At 36.1% G+C, this 20680-nt stretch overlaps 1 long non-coding RNA gene across 1 annotated transcript; it reads left to right on the forward strand.

Moving 5' to 3' along the window:
- Positions 1-1848: 1848 nt before the first annotated feature.
- LOC139429159 (uncharacterized) lies at positions 1849-2791 on the forward strand. The gene is made up of 3 exons (XR_011639844.1): positions 1849-2001; positions 2183-2353; positions 2478-2791. It is a non-coding gene; the product is annotated as an uncharacterized lncRNA (long non-coding RNA).
- The last annotated feature ends 17889 nt before the right edge of the window (positions 2792-20680 follow it).

Below are 20680 nucleotides of genomic sequence, written 5' to 3' on the forward strand. Positions count from 1 at the left end.
GAATTATTATTGTATTAAAACGGTATCGTGTATCAACTCTTTAAATTATTAATATCTTACTGTTTCTTTAACATTTATTTTATCGCATTTCATTACTCAATTTTTGTGGAGTGGGTTTCAAAGGAATATGGATGAACGAATACATTGCTGCAGGAATTGAAGGTATAGTAGAAACCACGAGAGCTGGCAGTGACAGATCGCTTAAAAATGGTATGAATCTTTGATTATATATAATATGGATTGAGCCAACGAAAGAGATAGCTTGCGCAAGGTGATCGAACCGAGATAGACATAGAAGCGTACTGCCATATAATGGGTGTACTGATAGAAGTGAGATAGATATAGAAGCGTACTGACATATAATATATCTATCTTTGTTACACTTTCACATTATCGCTTTCCATCTGCGTCTATTCACCTTGAGCAACATTTTTGTTAGTAGATATATTCAGTTAGCTCAATCCATATTATATATAATCAAAGGTATGAATCAAGATATGGACGTACGACTTAGATTATTTCACCACATACATTTAAATGTAGGTTATGTTAGTAATGGAGGTTATATCAGTTATATGTCAAACATTGTCAAAAATATTATTTAATGATTTTCCTTTCAAAGAAAACATTTTCGGCTTGTGAAAACACTGACAGATTCATGACAACGCTCACAAGACGTTTTGATTTGAGGTTATAATTATAGAGTTACATCCCTTAAGAAGAACAGACGCAAGGTTTATATATTAAAGGTTGTCTAAGTTCCTATGCTGCAATACTTTGATTTTAGTTTGTGGGCGAGGGGCAAGAGCAGGAGTGTTTCGTGACGTAAGCGATCACGGATTGCGCACGCAACCTCATGGCCATGTGGTGCTCCATGCCTTTGTTTAATTTGAATTGCTTGGCGGTATTATTTACCACATGTGACGTAATGCGCAGTATGATTGCATACGAACCTGACAACCTCTTATATATAAACCTTGGAACAGACGTACTTTTTCGACGTGGCCATTTGAATTGTACAGGAGACATATTAAAATAATGCTATCTCTTTCTAACACACATTACTCTCTAGCGGTTTGAGAACTACGTATGGCATTTGTAAGAGCGGAAAATGATGATTTACTGCCAGCTCTCGTGACGTCTACTATAACAGAAATTGAAGAGAGTCGTTTTGCCAAGGCAGCAAGTGATATTTGTCATTGAACGCGATGTCAGGCAGAGAAAGAAAAGTCAATTATGACCACTTAGGTTCATGTAGGAAAATTTGGGTAAAAAAATAAAAAATTGCTAAATACCGCGGTTTGTCGCCATTTTGGCTCGAAAGTCAAGCGGGAAATTTAAAACTATGTCGTTCTATTGATAACATTACGCCAAAACTCCATTCTTTTTTCTCGTGGTACTCTTAAGAGTCGAAAGCCCTTCTTACTGCTATTTTTGCAACTCCAAATGCAACAAGATGGCAATATTTTTGTAAATAAGTGGTGAGATGCAGTGACAAGTTGTCAAACCGCCATTTTGGCTCGAAAACAGGCGTCATGATCCTCGGTACTTTGTAAATCTAGGGAGTTTATACATTGCAGGTTCATGGAGACATCTATTAGTTAAATTCTAAATCTACGAAATAACATAAAAACGCGCCTAAATAAATACGTCTGTGCAAGAATGAGGTAACCCGTTTAGAAGAGACAAAGCTTATACGAGTTAGTTTTATGGGTGACTTTTAAAATTGATTTTTTAATCGCGATGGTTATTTAATAAAATTAAAAAATTCTGAAGGAACGGAATGGTTTAACCGAGGAACAGGTTATTATTACAGTGATTAAGTTCAAGTAAGTAACGTTTGATTACCGATAAAAAGAAATATGTGCACTTATCTTGTTTCTTTCTGGAGGTGTGAAATGTCAGGAAAAATGGCTGGATGACCTTGATCTTGAAGGATGGGTATTCTTCAGTGTTATAAATTTAGGATTCTGGTTATTCGGGAATTCGACTCGAACTCAGGTATGGTTCCGATTTATAAATTTTCTTAATACTTGTTCTTGTGGGTTAAAATGTTCGTTGAAAATTAATTTTCACTTCTTCGAAGATAATTCGAAATCACTTATTTACTTTTGACCTAAAAAAAATTGAGTTGTCAAAAAAAAATTCTAGGTTAGAAAATTTAAAGTTAATTTTGACGTAGATTCAACAACACTTGATGCTAACCAAATTTGAACTGTCACTGGTGTCAATTTGCGCGGCCTTATATACCCTTTTTGGACAAAGGCTTCTTGGATATCCAAATTCGATCGTCTTAGTTTGAATGGGGCTCTCCGATTGGTTGATTAAGTAGCGGGAATTATAAATTACACAGGTTAGCCAAATTAATTGATTTAAAAAAAAAATAACTGTCAATTTTGAAAATATTCGAAATTATTAATAAACTTTAAATTTGATTAAGATTTTGTAATTTTGTAGCAAATTTTTCGTTTTTTTAGATAAACGCGCTTTCGGGTGTCAATTTCTTTCAAGAAAGTCGTAATTTGATGTTGAAGTTTGGAAATGAAAAAATGGAATTTAAATATATAAAATGATACAGAGATGGATGAAATTGTGGGCTAAATCGATACGATCTACCGATCTCGCATGGTTTTAGAATCGAAAATCGTCTGAAAAATCGCCAAAATTAATACCTGTCAAAAATGTAAATGACAAGGTCAATTTTGAAGGTCATGGACTTCAAGGGATTACCTTTTTCTTGCACATCTCCCAAATTTTTCTTAAATCTAAATGAAAATTATAACAAAACGTAACATTGATAAAAGTAAATATAAAATTAAAGATAATCAATGATTGGAATTGTAATTAGTAAAATTTATGTACATTTGTACGATAGCGTAAAGTTCATTCACGTTTCTGTGGGTAAACAAACATGAATCGAAAATTTACACTTTCCGTTAATAGATAGTATCCGAAATAAATCCATAAATTCGATTTGGACTATCGGGTGGCAAATTGGCGCACCCGCGTGTTCCGATACCATTGGCCTATAAACAAATAAACGGGCCGAATCTGACAAAACCGACCCGTGCTAGTCCATATACGAGCCGCGGTGGCCCACGGGCTATACACAGAGAGGTAGAGAGTTTTGGCCGATCGAAGTCACACCGCGTCGGGTCGCTATCGGTTTCGTTAATGATGCATTAAATTAAACTAATCCGTTCCACGTAATTACTGCCACCGGGCCCTATTAAACAATTAAAGCCTCGAATCGGCAGTCATTAGACCGAGCTGCAACAGGAAGCATAGAGAACTTGGACGAATTCCGATTCCGACAGTCGTTCTATCTCCCCACGCTAATCTAGCGCATTTTAATAATAAGAAAATTATTCTATTTCGACCCCACCCCTTTTACTTTTTGCAAGGTTATGGGAAAACGTTCGCTGCCGAAACGTAACGATCTTTATCTCCACTCTTTTTTGTTCCCTCAACATGGAAATTAAATAATTGGATTATTTAGTATAATTAATTTAGTGAAGGTCACAATAATACCAGAAGTGGTACTAATTAGTGACAATTTAAAAAGAAAATAGTTAAGAATTAACCTTGATAAAACGTTTTATTTGTGTTTGTTAATAATAACAAATTCCTATCTATTTATGAAATTGTTTCTTTCAATTTATTATTCATTGGTATATACAGGATGGCTTCGTCCTGAAATCTTATGAAACACCCTGTATAAAACTAATCTAAAATCAGAATTATTGACATTGCGAGCTCAAGGTGCGCGCATCCTGCTAAGATAATTTCCTGCAAGTCGGAAGCGAAAAGCTAGATTGTGTGCTTGTTTTCATTAGAGAGTACGATAAGGAACGGAGGAGCTCGCGGCGTGGAATTACGAAAAACGCCCTCGGAGGGTAAGAAACGGGAGAGGAAAATGGTCTTCTGACTAAAATTATAACAATAATTTGCCCAGGTTGAGATACATATCAAATGCACCGCTAAATTAGCAATTCTCCGTTCCCTTTTTCGCATCGCCGTGAAAGGAGAAGTTTAAATTTTAGATCTGGCCAGCGTTGCGTGCATTTTTTCTCGACATTATTTACATATTATATCTCAAAGGGGGAAGATACCGTGACGAAACGCATGTTCCCAGTTGGGTTTCTTTATTTGTCTATGAATATTAGAAATTACATATTCAGAATAAATGACAAAGTCTCGATCAATGTTTCTAGTTTGGGTCTAGTAATACTGCTAGTGTTACGTCTAGTTTTAGTTTAATATGATACATTAATTACAATAAATGTAGTATTAATTGTTTAAATATAAACATAAAATCGAAAATATAAACAAGATTTAAGGTTTGATTATATTTTCTAAAGTGACGTAAAAAATTCAGTCTGCAGTAATAAAAACGACGTGTAATAAATTTATAAAGTCGGAATTCGTTTCGCATATATTAGAATAAATACATTAATATAGTTCAGTTAAATCTAAGTTCCACCGCGGTGCACTTTTAGAACTACTTATTTTTAACGTTTCTTGAAAAGATAGCACTCTCTCATATGAATGCGTCTTGAGTAAGTTGAGTGAATATTCGACGTACGAAGGAAATGTTTCTGTAATTACTATAATTTGTTGAAGTATAAACAAAGTATACACATATCTGCGCAATTAAACGGTCGCCCGTTCTAGTTTTCGATGAATTGTATTTCCTGTTAGCAATTATTACTCGACATTTATCTGGTCGGCAATCATCAGATGTTAATTTTCTAAATTTAAGACTTCCTGTTGGGCTACTTTAAGATCGACGATGTACTGTGTCAATTTAAAATCGTCGACATCGCATTTAACCGAGCAGTTTCAATCAAACGTTTTGCAATGTTTCTAAGAAATATGCGAGAAAACGAACGTTTTTTTTTTACTTCGGCCGCTTCAATGGACAGTAAACATCTTTGGAAGGTTGCGCCGTACATAGCACGATGACCATGGATACTTGCAAAAATTGACTATAGAATGCAAAAGTGTTCCTTTCTATTTCGTCAGCAGGTTGTGGCCGTTATGTAGAACTGTTGTGTGGCACAGTCCAAGGTTATCCTAGTATTCCGTGCAGTTACCAAACAAATGGACCAAGTGTTGCGCTAAAAATATATACGTGTGCGTGCCGAAGCTTTGGCATGGAACGGAGAGACCCTTTATTTATGGGCCATTGAAATCTTATTTTCGTACTCGTCTGGGAGGAACACAAAAAGCGTTGTCGAAGGTTATGGCCAGCGACTCGGTCTCTGGCCCAGACTTTTATATATAAATAGATTGATTAAAGTTAATTTACTAATAAATTTAGATTTTTTTCTTTATTATTAAAAGAGGATCTTATATCATGTCCAGTTCGTATGTTCGCGTAACACTATCTCTTCTCGGCCATCTGGTATTCATTGCAAAACGCGAACGAAAGAAGAAATCCGAGCCTCGAACTTGACATTAGATGTATTTTTAGCCCACGCAATCAATGCGTCTTGCATAAGAAACGCGCGAACGCGTAAGGTTCTGCGAACCCACCGAGACAGATTTGAAAACAGGATGCGCACTTCCTTCCATCGGATTTTAACGATTAACGCCTCTCGATGTCGCGAAAGACATTAGACATCATACAAAAACACCACTAAATTTATTACTCTCATAATATAGTAAGATTGTTTCATATATTCGTTAAATTTTTGATATTCAATCGCTTTCGGGTGAAAACTTAACGGTTCCTTGTTCGTGTAAATCCCACAAGTTCATTAAACTTGGTCCCGGGTACGCGTATTATGCTGTTTCATATTACAATGGATAATAGGCCGCTGGGAGTTCATGCCTTTAATATTTTTACACGGCAGCGTAACTCCATATCAGGCCGTTTATTATTAAACTTTTCACCTCTAGCCGGGACCGTACATGGCCACGCCACAACCAACTAACGCAACAACAACACTTCTGACACGGATCTGATTAGAGAGAACTAAGAAACTATCGCGTTATACAGGATCGCAATTCAATGTTCTTTTAAAATTAAAAAAAAAATGCTTACATAACGCATTTTATGCTTAACCTAGACATAAAGTTTTTAAGTCAACACTAAACTATATTATTTCACTTATCTGCAAGTTGTGGAATAGATGAGATTCTTGGACAAGCAACTGGACAACATACCTGTACAAGCGTATTTTATTTGGATATTGGTGTGGGAAACCTCCTCCGCTGCTCAACGTATCTTCATCAAACTAATTTTTGAAATGGACGCAACTAAAAAAAAGCTAGCTTCTACAGGGTGTTCCGGTGACTGGGGGCATAAAATTAGCCTCATATACTAGAGCAAAAATGATGACGATTCGTGAAAAAAAATTATTATAAAAGTCTTCAAATGGCCAAAATATGGGCCATCAAAGTTCAGAAATTTTAACACATTTTTCTAAATATTTTCAATACTATTTATGGTAGAGCGTTGAAATTTGGTAGAGGGTAAACAAATATCAAGCAAAATCATTGAACCAATTTTGACTTTGATCGGGCGGCGGCAACCATGCTATACAGGCTGTCCCTAAAATTTGTTTGCTCAGAACTTTTTTGTTCAAAATTATAAACAAATAGTAATAAATAAAAAAGAAGAAAAAAATACTAAAGCAGATGTTCAAAAACACTGCCTGATATCGACGTCTTAAATTAAAGCGCACTCTGCGGAGAACATTGATCTCAGTTCGAAGTTGATCAAATGAATCAACAATTTGCAACCTCAGTTGATCAACTGAAGTTATTTCTACGCAGTAAACTAGTGGTTTAACGCGTTCCCATAAATAAAAATCTACAGGTGTAAGATCCGGCGATCGGGGGGCCAACTTATGGGTGCACCTACTCCTCGTCCAATCCACCGTCCCGGAAAACGTTCCCTCAGAAATTCTTGGACAGCCTGTGTGCTATGCGCAGGAGCACCATCATGCATATACCACATTGCTTGCCTTGTGTTTAAAGGAATGTCATCTAAAAAATCATCTAATTCTTCTAAATGTCGCCTGTATGTATGTCCATCCAGCCTTGATGGCAAGAAAACGGGTCCAATAATTACATCGCCCACAATGCCAGCCCAAACGTTATGAGAAAATCTCCATTGTGATTTCCAAGTTTTCTTAAATCTTGGATTTTCGTCCGCCCAACTATGTAAATTTCTCAAATTGAAGATTGCATCTTTAGAAAAAGTGGATTCATCTGTATAAAAAGTACTTTTTCTTAAAAACTGATTATCAATTTGGATTTTGTGCTGCATTATTTGGCAATATGCAGACTGCATATTGCATATTGCAGTCGCAGTGAGTAATCACCCAGTCGAACTTCCTGAACTTTGTAACAATGAAATGGATAAAGCTGTTGCCAGACAGTTGTTTTTGAAGTTAAAAAATGCCTCGGCATATCTAAAGTACTAGCTGTAGTATTTTCTTCTACGTAGTCTAGAATATCTTCTTCTAGTTCGGGTTTCAATCCTTAAAAATGTTTTTCGATTGGGCGCTCTGCGGTTCGAAAATTTCTCCTGATAACGGTTAGCGGCTGCTTGACATTGTCCTAATGTCAAAATCATGTCAGTTTGTTCACTAAATGTGTAACTCTCCATTTTGAACACTTAAAATTAATAATAACAAGTTGTTTTTTTTTAATTGCCATGGCCAACCTTGACTTTTTCGAAGACTTTGTTTTTTAGTGTTACCATTGAAATCGAAGCTTAATATTTTCGCGTATAACTCGGAAACGGTCAATGTTATCAAAATTTTCAAAGAGTGATAAAAGTTTCTAAAATAAATTTTCTATTAAAAAGTACAAAAATAAATGTAGGGTTACCAGTGAACAAAAAAGTTCTGAGCAAACAAACTTTAGGGACAGCCTGTATAGCATGGTTGCCGCCGCCCGATCAAAGTCAAAATTGGTTCAATGATTTTGCTTGATATTTGTTTACCCTCTACCAAATTTCAACGCTCTACCATAAATGGTATTGAAACGAATCGTCATCATTTTAGCTCTACTATATGAGGTTAATTTTATGCCCCGAGTCACCGGAACACCCTGTATATACATTTGTCCTCTCATAATGCGTACATAAATATAATGCATTGATTTGTGTAGATATTGTTGTAAAGGAAACAATAAAATAGATTAATCCCCATTTCCATCTTGAACTGCCATTACGTATTAAAAGTAAGTTGAATAATGGTAATAAAGTATACAAATTGTTAAAAATGCGTGCTGTGACGAGACGTCATTAACAATTTTTAACGACTGGCGCTATGCACGTTAATCCCGTTCGTTTGTCCGGTTCCCCTTCTGTAGGAGTCGAGTGGAAGGCACATTTCGGTTGCGTGAGTCGGCTAAATGTACCTCGCATAATTAAAACTTCGTACACTGGTACACACATACACACACACACTTGTGCTGGCATAGTATTTTTCCGGGCCCGACCCTGCCTTCTCGTTTTTCCTTCGTTATCGGAGGAAATAATTTAGTCCAGCCCATTGTAAACTAACCGTTGTCGTAAGGTTTTTTAAACTGGGGTAAAGGTTGTAGACATCGCAGTTTCTGAAAATGTCAGATTTCAATTTTCAAAGTAAATTAAATTTGATTAACCTTCGCGATTGGAAGATTCAATTAGTTAACTCACCGCTCTAACTAAAGTAAACTATTTAGTCGCCACAACTGAGCGCTTATTTACGGTTTGCGGTAATTCACTGGCATCGAGTATAATTTTTCATACGCTCGGTGTTGTAAATATCCATGGAGTTGAAGACTTCACACCGTAACTGGCGATGATTAAAATTTATTTATAACGTGCCAAGTGCCGAGTATAGAAAAGTTATAAGTTAATTAACGCGGAACATATCTTTGCGGCCGTCAGACAACGTTCTTTAATTAACGACGACAATAAAAATATAGAGAAAAAAACTTTCATTTGTTGAGAAATATTAACAAAAAAAAGTTTTTAATGATTCAATCGTATTAGATATACTTTCAATGATACAGTATCGAGAATAATCGTGTTGAAATATTGTCTAAATAAATTCTTCAACACAATAGAATTTTTTGAAATAAAATTTTCAGTTTTAAAAAGTACACGAGAAAATCGGATAAAAGGTAAAACCTTCCACTAGGCACCCAATGGGAATTAATCGATGTTTAACCCAGAGGTAGGACGTTTGATGGAACCACTCTTGGGAACTTGCGTTTCCTGAACGTTTCACTCACATAAATAACGTCCATAAAGACCGCAACTATAAAAAGTTTAAAATAAACCAATACATCTCTTTATTTCTATTGCAAAACTTGTTCAATCCATTGATTTATAACATAATTCAAAGCATTTAAAATATTATATTAATATATTATTATCCTTATTGATGAGGATTAACAACATAGCCATTCAGTCGGACTTGAGTTCTGCAAATACGTTTCATAGTGTACAAAATATTTGGTCGCTACAGTTGATCTCGGCTTAACCAAGACCAGAGAATCGTGGATTTTAGTTAATTAAGCTGAGTTCGCTTGCTGCCGAGGCTCCGCAATTGATATCATATTGAAACAAGGTTGGTCAGCGCAATGCAATTGCAATTGCTATTCCAGCTTATATCTTATTGGTCACGTCAACCACAATGCATTTAGTTGGAGATTATCATCGTAATCGTTGCATATTATGCAGATTTTCTTTTGGCCCATTTATCATTTCCTAGTGAAATTAAATATAGTTTCCAATATACTTTAATTAATGGTTTAACAACTGTTTTTGCGATTATTAACTAACTTCCGGATATTAACGTTATTTAGTCAAAAAAGAAATGTTAAGAATAAAGCTAGAGAAATTAGAGTAGTTAAGAGTAAAGTTGAGTGAGATAATAAATATAAAACGAAGTAGTTTTGGTTTAAACTAGTTTTAACTGTACAAGTTTAGATGATCCTAATTAAACAGAATCACGTCAATCAAGTCTAATTTTAACTTAAACGCCTAATTAAAATTAATTCTGACTTTTAGAAAGTTGCGATATTGATTGATATCGAATTCTAAATTATCGTCCATTCCGAAAAGCTCTAGTCGCCATTCTGCTTAAACAAAGATATCATCGACGAAAGATTTTGTCGTCTCTCTCATCTTCGTCCAGAACGTTCGGCGTTCTTTTGCTAGGGCAAAAAGGTGGTCGACTCCGGTGCGCTGCCATTTCGAGAACACCTGCCCGGTTAAATTGCTTTTATTTTAGCGGTGGACGACGACGAAGACGAAGACGACCGATCCAAAGCTGCGGGACATGTGCCGCGCGGCCAGTGAGTTTTTTTTTATTTTCCGCGCGCCTCGAATCTTTCATCTTGACTTAATTAATGGACGCATATTTTCGATGCTATCGCCGGCGTGTACGGTCACTACTCAAAGAGAATGACCCCCCGATCCGGTTGCTACGAGAAGCCACAAAAGTTATCATACAATAATATAACCAAATTAATGGCACTTAAATAAATATAAGTCTATATAGAACGAAAAAAGGAATTTTTTTGATTTATAAGCTAAAAAAAATTAACAATAAAATTACAATTTACATGGTGGACAGATCACAAGATGAACGCGATTATAGACGATGCGATGTAATGTAATAACGCGAACATTTTTCGTTCCGCTTCGACTCGTCCAGATGCGAACTGGTCATTATCCGGTAACTTTTTTTGTTATTTTTATTATTATTACTATTTTTTATTGCCTTAGACGACGCCAGTTTCGATCGCGATGCGGCGTCATCCGTTCCTTATCTTGCCAAAATGTGCGACCGCCGCTCGCGGGCAGCAGTCAGTCGGCCGTGCCGTAGCCGCAACGGCAGCAGCCACCACTCTCTCCTTCGGGGGCATCGACTCCCTGTTGTCGTCCGGCTTCGATCCCCGCCGCCCTTTTACCCCCCTTTTGCAAACTTCCATCCTGACCTTGGAATTTTTGATCGTTCTGTACGCACGGACCGATGCCAACACCAATTTACTACCCTTTCAGGACCGGCATAAATTTCTATTTTCAGATTTTTTAACCATTTATTTTCCCATTTGGATACTGTTTTCCACGTTTAGTTTCCATAGCTATTGATTCGCCTGGTTTGAATTTATTTTCTATTTTGACAAACTCTAGTTTTTCTCAACAATCCAATTAGATGGGTGTCCATATCGAATTGTGGTTTTTATCAATCTAAGTAGGCAAGAATCGTGTAAATCTGGAATAGCTCCATATCTATATCTTCTGCTCTTGTTATCTTTACTGCTCTGCTCTTATAATTTATACGGTATTTGTTATCAAATTATCTATAGAAATTAGATTTCGCATAAAAGCAGCAAAAGTTTGTCCAAAAACTAACGATTTCTCTGATATTCATGTAATAGTTAGACTTTGCGTGTTTCTCACGTTGAAAAACATTTTGTAATAAGAACTTCTTTGGGATATAGTTTCATAATACTTGAATGTTAAAATTAAAACTGTCATAAGTTAACATTAAATGGATATGAGGTCAAATTATTTTCTTTGTACTTATCGATGTTATTTATTTTTGTTTTTTCTGCATGTTTCGAGGAATCTGAAAAGGAATCTTAAAATTAAATGTTTAACATATCGACTAATGGAGTAAAGATGCGCTTTCACGGGTCGATTTCCATCAAACGATTTTGGTCAATCAGCTAGGTCGAACGCAAATTGAACGTATTAATCGGCTTAATAGTTCGATAACATTATTTGATTCAATGGAAGTCGAAAGACTATATTATCTACTTTTTCCGAAGAGCTATGGAATGCAAAAGTTGAACATTACAGGAATAAACAAGTACGAAAATCTATATCACATAAGAATAAGTTTAATGGAGAACGATTTGAAAGTGCAGAATTCTACAAAAAGTGTTTTTGTAGATTTGGAATGGTATTGGCAGCAAAAATATGATGACCAAATTCAGGTTGATACAATCTTAATCAAAATATTTTGCACAATTGTACGCTATTTTTTAATTCGGAGGAGTAAAATGAAAAGTCACGTTTACACAGATTTACTTTGTACCACATAAAATGCTATATAATTGGACATTACACTAAAACTTCGATTTAACGGATTAATACGGAGAAGTCAGTGTCCGTTATAGCGCAATAAAAATATACAATAATCTAGCGCTGAATAACAAATAAAGATAGACTAATACAAAGACGCACGTCCCTCAAAACGGCTAAACCTAAATTTTTCTAGTTCTCCGTCTAGTGTTAGTTTTAGTTTTACACTAGCACTATTACTAGAACTAACGCAGACCTAGAACTAGAATCATTCAGGTTTAGCCGTCTTGAGAGACGTGCGGCTAAACCCGAATGTTTCTAGTTCTCGGTCTAGTGTTAGTTTTAGTTTTACACTAGCACTATTACTAGAACTAACACAGACCTAGAACTAGAATCATTCGGGTTTAGCCGTCTTGAGAGACGTGCGGCTAAACCCGAAAGTTTCTAGTTCTCCGTCTAGTGTTAGTTTTAGTTTTAAACTACCACTATTACTAGAATTAACACAAGACCTAGAACTAGAATCATTCGGGTTTAGCCTTCTTGAGAGACGTGCGGCTAAATCTGAATGTTTCTAGTTCTCGGTTTAGTGCTAGTTCTAGTAGCAGTGGTAGGTAGCGCTACTTAGCATAAGATATTACTATGTTGTATATCTCGAGTGTAATTTTTGTTTAAAACTGACCAATAGCAACCTTTCTTTTTGGCGATACAATTTGAAAACACTCCTCCGAATTAAAAAATAGAGTATAATTTGAAATTAGTTAAAAAATGTGATATTTCATTTAATCCGGTCCTGTGGTAATTCTTTCCTTCCTGCTAACCACTCTTTTCCCCGCGGTTGTTCGGCTTTGGGGCTCCGAGTTCGGCCGCTAGTGCCCCTCTTTTGTGGATTAAACTTGACCTATCGCAACTTTTCAGACGTTGTCGGGTGTTGGTCGTCTTCGTCTTCGTTCGAAGCGGTTGCGGAGAGAGCAGCCGGCGGTCGGCAGAAGCTGCAGAGCGCGCAGCTCTTTAATTGCAGCGGTGCCGTTTAAATTGCCACAGTATTTCTCAGTATTTTTAAAGGGGACCGGACGGGTTTCGTTTCGCAAAACCCGGCTAAATTACACCCGACAATGGCTCTGCAATTATCTTATTTTGGAATTTATGCCTAATTGGCTCGTGGCGCGCGGAGATCCGCCGGACCAGAAGAATTTAAAGGCGATCATGAACGTCTCTTGTTTGTTTTTCAGCTCTTATTACGCGTATAAGTTTTCTCACGATTAGTTTGCTTCAAAGAGGTCTAATAGTTATTCAGAGTATTAAATTTATTTTTATGCAGGCTTCATTTTTTTACTCAACTCTTTATTGTTTTATATACAAACATATTCGCTGTATTCATTAATGAGTAGTATCATTAAAGTTTAATATAATTGTTTCGATTGACGCGGTAAAAATGCTTTCGATTTCGTTGAGTGCATCGAAAGTGGAACCACTTTCGCTTTCTTTAGTATTTTCGGCGAACGGTGTTCGCTTAGTATTCCAGTGCACTTGACCAACAACGGCACGGGACCGCAACCTTCGCTTTCAATTGCGTCCTGCACCTTGCAACCGGTTCCGAAAATAACCCTGTGGGCCACTTGCTCTCTTCGTCTTGTATGTATGTTGTTGCATCTGCTGACCGCCACGTCACGTTTACATTTTATTGCCACGTTGCATTTGTCCGCTCTAAATTTACATATTACACCGCGCCCTGGTCACCTAAATCATTTCCCTTTTCCAAACTTGCTTATTTATTATGTCCTTTTTTTCATATTCACCATTGTGCTTTTACTTTCTAAAAAGTGATTGGCAATGTTCCTGTTGCATTTACTTAACTGTTAGTGCATTAAATAGCACAATAAATAGTTCGTTTAGTTCTACATGTAAACGAGGATGCTCGTAAACGCTACCGAATACATCAATTACAGCATCAGTGAGTTACGCAATCGGGACCGTTTGCATGGTAAGAAGATTGCGTGTGCGTGTGCGTGCATAAGTCCGTTTAAGTTTGCCGGTTTAAAACTCGTTCACTTCACTTTTCAGGCGCCACAGTTTAAGGTCGTATTATCATAACGTGCACGACCGTAATCGCGCGGGATCTGCGCTATTAAATTACGGTAATGTTTCCACGACCGCGTTCTTCCTTCTCTCCACTTGTACTTCTGGTACATACAACACCAGATGGACACTAAACCAACACGTGTGTTAAGTCGTAATTTTGATTTGATGGAAAAATAAATAATGTCAACGTGTTTTCTTATCAATACACAATCTTAATTGTTTCATTCGAGGTGGAATGTCTTATAAATGGTACTGCCCCCGCTTCACGGCATATATATTTATCATTATTTCCATTTCCAAATCAAGAATATAATTGCAAAAGCACATGTTGTCCGTTGCACGATCCCATAATAGGCTCGGGTCTTATTAAAATGAAACAGCAATTACCGTTCTCGAGGGAAGCAACTGAAATTACTCGTTTCCCCTCTAACAAATGGTCGCACCTAAAATTTCATATGTTATTGAACGCAATATAATTGTCCCGATAAACATTACCAATGTATTATGTGTCTTCTAATTCATCAAGAAAATGTTAACACGTGCCTTTAATAAACGTCGGTTTTACGATTTAGAAGAAGTTCGAGTCTCGTACAGTTGCCGCCGACTTCATAAAACCTTCCGACACATTACGATCTTATAATAACGTAAAATGGTAATTAATTTCTAGTTATGAACACGTGTATCTTTCTCGCACTGAAGCTGTCATCGTCGCCGTCCGATTGTAATGTAGTAACGTATTCAAGCATATAGGTAAGCGAATAACAACGTCTTGGAAACGCCGACGAGAACGCAATAGGGTACTAATTGAGCGATTTCCGTCGCTATCTGTCGTAGAAACTGTCTATTACTACGTCGGTTTGAAAGACCGACTAAATTCTTAGAAATTAACTTATAATATTAGATATAACATACTGCCAGTGAATAAGAAATATTTCTAGCAAGTAACTTATTCTTACTGTTGGTATTAATAACTCGTTATTATTTATTTATGATAAAGTATAAACATCTTTCTACCTAGTGGTTTCAAATCTAATTAAATAATAAAATATTCAATTAATTATTACGCGTGTGTATATTGTGGATAATAAATAATTCTTGGAAATATTAGTATGAGAAATTTACATACTTGGAAACTATATACTTCTTTATTTTAAGTCCAAACTAACTCGCTATCTAGTATTAGGCTAAAATATTTAATTTTGGTAAACATGGACGCTCGTCTTAAGTTTGGAGTGTATTCAACATTACACGTGATTTGATGAAAAAGTTGGCGATAATCAAAACTACTAGAAATCTGTCTAAAATTGAACTGATCAAACTCTAAACTGCCAAAAAACTGTCTGAAATTGAATTAGCCAAATCCTGAACTGCAAGAAAATGTCTGGAATTCTGGTCAAACTCAAAAGTGTAAAAGAATGTTTTGAGTTGCTCTGAGTAATGCCCAAATTTGAAGCAAAAGACTGAAATCACCTGAACAAACTCCAAATTACAAGAGGAAACCCAAAATTGTAGTGGTCAGACTCTATGCTAGAAAAAGAAATAATGTATTAGAGTATCAACTAGTGGTGGAACGGATAGTGATTTTGCGAAAAGCCGGATACCTTCAAGAAATTAATTGTATAGCGAATTTTGAAAATTATTCATGAAAATTGCAACATCGAAAATTTTATCAAAACTTCAAATATTGTTTTCTCAAAAACTAAAAGTTATTTTTCAAAACGGCTTGGTTCATTGGAAAGAGGACACTTTTATTAACACTTTGGGAAATTTTCATACTCATATTCCAAGAAGTGGATTATATACGAATTTTTAAAACTTAATCTGCGAAAATTCGAAAAAATTGCCAATCATTTCAAAAATTTATTTCTCAAAAACTAAAAGCGATTTTTCAAAACGGCTTGTTGCATTAAAAAGAGGATAGTTTAATTAATAATTGGTGATATTTCCACAAGGATCCTTCAAGAGATTAATTGTATAGCGAATTTTGAAAATTATCGATGAAAATTGCAACATCGAATATTTTATCAAAACTTCAAATATTGTTTTCTCAAAAACTAAAAGTTATTTTTCAAAACGGCTTGGTTCATTGGAAAGAGGACACTTTTATTAATACTTTGGGAAAGTTTCATACTCATACTCCAAGAAATCGATTTTATACGAATTTTTAAAACTTAATCGGCGAAAATTACAAAATTTGAAAAAATTGTCGATCATTACAAAAATTTATTTCTCAAAAACTAAATGCGATTTTTCAAAACGGCTTTTTGCATTAAAAAGAGGATACTTTAAATAATAATCGAAAGTGATAACAGCGATAGTTCTGTTAGTAATGAATGTGATGATGAATTATAAGCGAAGAGAAGAAACTAGACGAAACTGCAACAAGATGTTTTATATATCGTATTGGGATTGTTACAATGAGGTTGCTAAAGACAAACCTGGTATAAATAAAGTTGTCTTCAATGAAAACAGTCCTATTGGGGTTGTACTTGATTATTATCTGCAGTGTCCAACACCTAAAAGAGATAAATCGTGCTACAAACATAATTAAAATTAACTTACCTACGTCAAAAAACCCTTTATAAAAGGTAAACATACATTTATAATGTGATAGTGATGAACTAGAATTACAATTAAAATAAGGTTGTTGTCCACTGAGTTGTTACACATTAAAAGCGCGCTAAAACAGAAGGTTTGTGGTTATGTTGTATTACAGTCGGTAAAGTAGGTATTTTGCCAAAAGACGTCCACAAAATACAAATATCAAAAATGATTTGAAGGTGGAATATCCAAACTGTAATATCTAATAAATTGTAAAATAAATCCAATATGGACATCAAGATACGGTATACAATTAGATATTGACTGATATTCTCCACCTTCAAACCATTTTTGATATTTGTATTTTGTGGCGACATCTTTTGGCAAAATACCTACTTTACCGACTGTAATACAACATAACCTCAAACCTTCCGTTTTAGCGCGCTTTTAATGTGTAACAATTCAGTGGACAATTACCTTATTTTAATTATAAATCTAGTTCATCACTATAGGGTTTTTTAACGTAAGTTAATTTTAATTTTGTTTGTAGAACGATTTTGAAATGTATGTATGTCGTAGGGTTTCTACAGAAGACGAGCAGGGCCCGAAACCCAGTATAGAACAATAAATTAAACATTTACATCATTTCAGTATAACTTCATTCAAAACTTATTGATTAATGTTTGAAGTTGCACAGAGTAAGGTGCAGATTTGAAGCAAAAATTTGAAATCATACTGATCAAATTCTAAATTGCAAGAATCTGTAAGAAGAAGAAAAAGTAATCTATTGATTTAAGTAAAAAATTAAATCCGTATTCTATTATTTAATAAGTTTCAGTTTCTATAATCACAATTCCTACCTATAACAAAGGTATAGTACAATATAACAACGCATCTCGACTCCCGTTGTCGCCGTATTTTTGGATTTATGTCACGACGCCAAACCGAACCGCATTATGTTAAGCGTCTGGACGCACGCGTCGCACGTAAAACGCGCTTTAGAAAACCCGTTATCAAATGGCATACTGAAACGAAACTTTTGTTCGTACTTTGTGTGTCCACGCGTGTCGTGTTCTTTTCACGAAAACCGACAGCGTCAACGTCGACGGCAGGACACCGCCCCTATCCCAGAGTACTATCCCGGCCCCTCCACCCAACGTTCGATTCCGGTCGTGTAACGTTTAGGCCACAATTGGCGGTCTCGCGACATTGATAACGTGCTTTCACGTACATTATAAAAGATAAATACGAAAACAAATCAAACGTGCGTGGTAAATAATTTTATATTTTGTTTAAGGATGATGCGTCAACAAAGGAGACTCATTAGAAATTGAATTGACAAGCCTAAATGGTGGTAAATGTGAAAGACCATAAACTGACCACTTTCTATACTAGTATAATTCAATCGACGTAATCACCGCATTTGGAATCGTAAATATGCCAAACACTCGGCCCCCTTAAAATTGAGAGGGGACCAACATCCCTCTCCAGGTGCCGCAAAACAGCTGTTCGTTTTCATTGCGCTTGTCACGCGGCCGCGTATAATGCACAATTAGCGAAAGTTCGAAATGCCGAATTGCGAAACCGGCCGCGTACGCGAACGACGAGCGAATTGATATTGGCGAGTTGCCGCCCCGTTCGGTCACGTCTGGTTCGCGGTTTGCATCTGTGAATGGATGAATGGGCCTTCGCTGCCGTACTCAATTGAAACGTACTACTCTCCTGTATAATGCGATAACAGAAACGGAAACTCGGCTACATGCGGTGATTATTTCATACTAACACTAAAATATTTATCATGCATCAAAAATCATTTTACATAGACAACACATTATACAGATTTATTTCGATAATATGATGATTGGAAACTTTAGAAGTTCTTGGAGAACCTCGTTAGGAAGATAAAACTACAAACTAAAAAATGAAAAACCAAGAAAATATAAATGAAGAATTCATTGTGACTACCTTTGGCAGTATTTCTTGCAAGATTTATTGTTTTGACACATACATTGGTTTTTGTTACAGAACTTTCACATCGAATAAGACAGCAGCGATGATGAGTTGACACAATCTCCATTAGGTACATCAAAATCAATCACAACCGATAAAATTAATTGATCTAAAACTAACACTTGAACTATCACTAGAGCTAAAAAAATTTGGGTTAAGCCTTGCGTCACACTTGACACACAAGACCTAAAACTAGAATCATTCGGGTTTAGCCGTCTTGAGAGACGTGCGGCTAAACCCGAATGTTTCTAGTTCTAGGGTTAGTTCTATTTTTACACTAACATTAGCACTAGAACTAACACAAGACCTAAAACTAGAATTATTCGGGTTTAGCCGTCTTGAGAGAACTGCGGCTAAACCCGAATGTTTCTAGTTCTAGGTCTAGTGTTAGTTCTAGTTTTGCAATAGCATTATCACTAGAACTAACATAAGACCTAGAACTAGAATCATTCGGGTTTAGCCGTCTTGAGAGACGTGCGGCTAAATCCGAATGTTTCTAGTTCTAGGTCTAGTGTTAGTTTTATTTTTACACTAGCATTGTCACTAGAACTAACACAAGACCTAGAACTAGAATCATTCGGGTTTAGCCGTCTTGAGAGACGTGTGGCTAAATCCGAATGTTTCTAGTTCTAGATCTAGTGTTAGTTTTAGTGCTAGTGTTAGCTCTGCTTATTCAGCGCTAGTTTATTGTAAATTTTTATTGAACTAAAACTAGAACTACGTACCTACATCTTTTAACGGAATGTTTCTAGTTCTAAGTCTAGTGTTAGTTCTAGTGCTAGTGTTAGCTCAATATAACACATTAACTACAATGAAAGTAATAATAATTGTGTAAATTTTATATTTCGCCCCCTATTAAAAGTGTGTATTATATCATAGCTAGTTTCGGTGATAATTCTTGCATATCTGAGCTTATGATGGGTTAATTCAGTTTTATTAGGAATTGTGATCAAAAATGGCGCAAGTAGTAAAACCGGCCTGCTCTGACTCGTCGGCCAATTCCGGATAAAAATGCTCCGTTATTTTTACGGACCGCATCTGGTCGGATTTCGTTGTTTTTATTGGGGCCCTCGTACCGTCCTTGTCTCGCACAACGAACGGTTACTGACCTCACCCTGCACGTCTCAACAGAGCCATCTACTAACGTAACAACTAACGTCGCGTCGGTCAAGGTCCGTCCCGATCCAGCAGCAGCAGCAGCTTTCGAGTTGCAGAGCTCCTTCTTGAGCGCCCGCCCGCCTTGTAATTACAAATTTCGTACAATAGCGTCATTATAATGTAATGTTAAACCAGTTTTGCTAGAAAATCCGGTTCGGTTGGTATGAAAATCATTTTTGAATACACACACTTCGTCTCTTATCGTTGTTGCGATAAGATTGGAGTTTATAGTTTAATTGTTCCCGAGAAATAATTTTACCTCAATTGTTCTAGTTTTCCTTTTTGAAAAAATAAAAGAAATTATTATAGGTGCGTAAATACTTCAAGTTGTTGTAATTAGTTAAACTTCTTTTAAGCGTACAATAACAAAGAAAGTAACGTGAAGGAAAAGCAATCGAAACTCGGTAAAGAGCTCTTGCCGCTCGGTGTGGAACGGGTCTCGACCCATTTGAGGTTATTTTCCCGACCGGAATCAATTCGAAGTTCAAAGTTGTAATTGGCTCAATTTTCGCAATTTACTCCGTCTAAATCAAAACGGCAGGGTTTCTACGATTATCACACGATTTAAGTCCTTTTCCGAAACTGAAATTCCACACCCACAAATGTTATATTTACGCCGAAACATAAACCTTAACATCGTACCATAACATTTATGTGGCAAGTTGAAAGTACCTCGATCAAACGGTCAACCTGTTGTATAACCTTTTTTTCTTTGCCGTACAGTATCTTCTATCGATTTCGAGAAATGATGCGGTGATCCGCTCGTCTCGGATACAGTTAGCTCCATAGCAAATGTGCTGGTTATATTGGATTCCGGGAAAGCCACGGATACCAGATTAAGGACTC

Source organism: Onthophagus taurus, chromosome 2 (assembly GCF_036711975.1).
Source record: "Onthophagus taurus isolate NC chromosome 2, IU_Otau_3.0, whole genome shotgun sequence".
NCBI classification, from domain to species: Eukaryota; Metazoa; Arthropoda; class Insecta; order Coleoptera; family Scarabaeidae; genus Onthophagus; species Onthophagus taurus.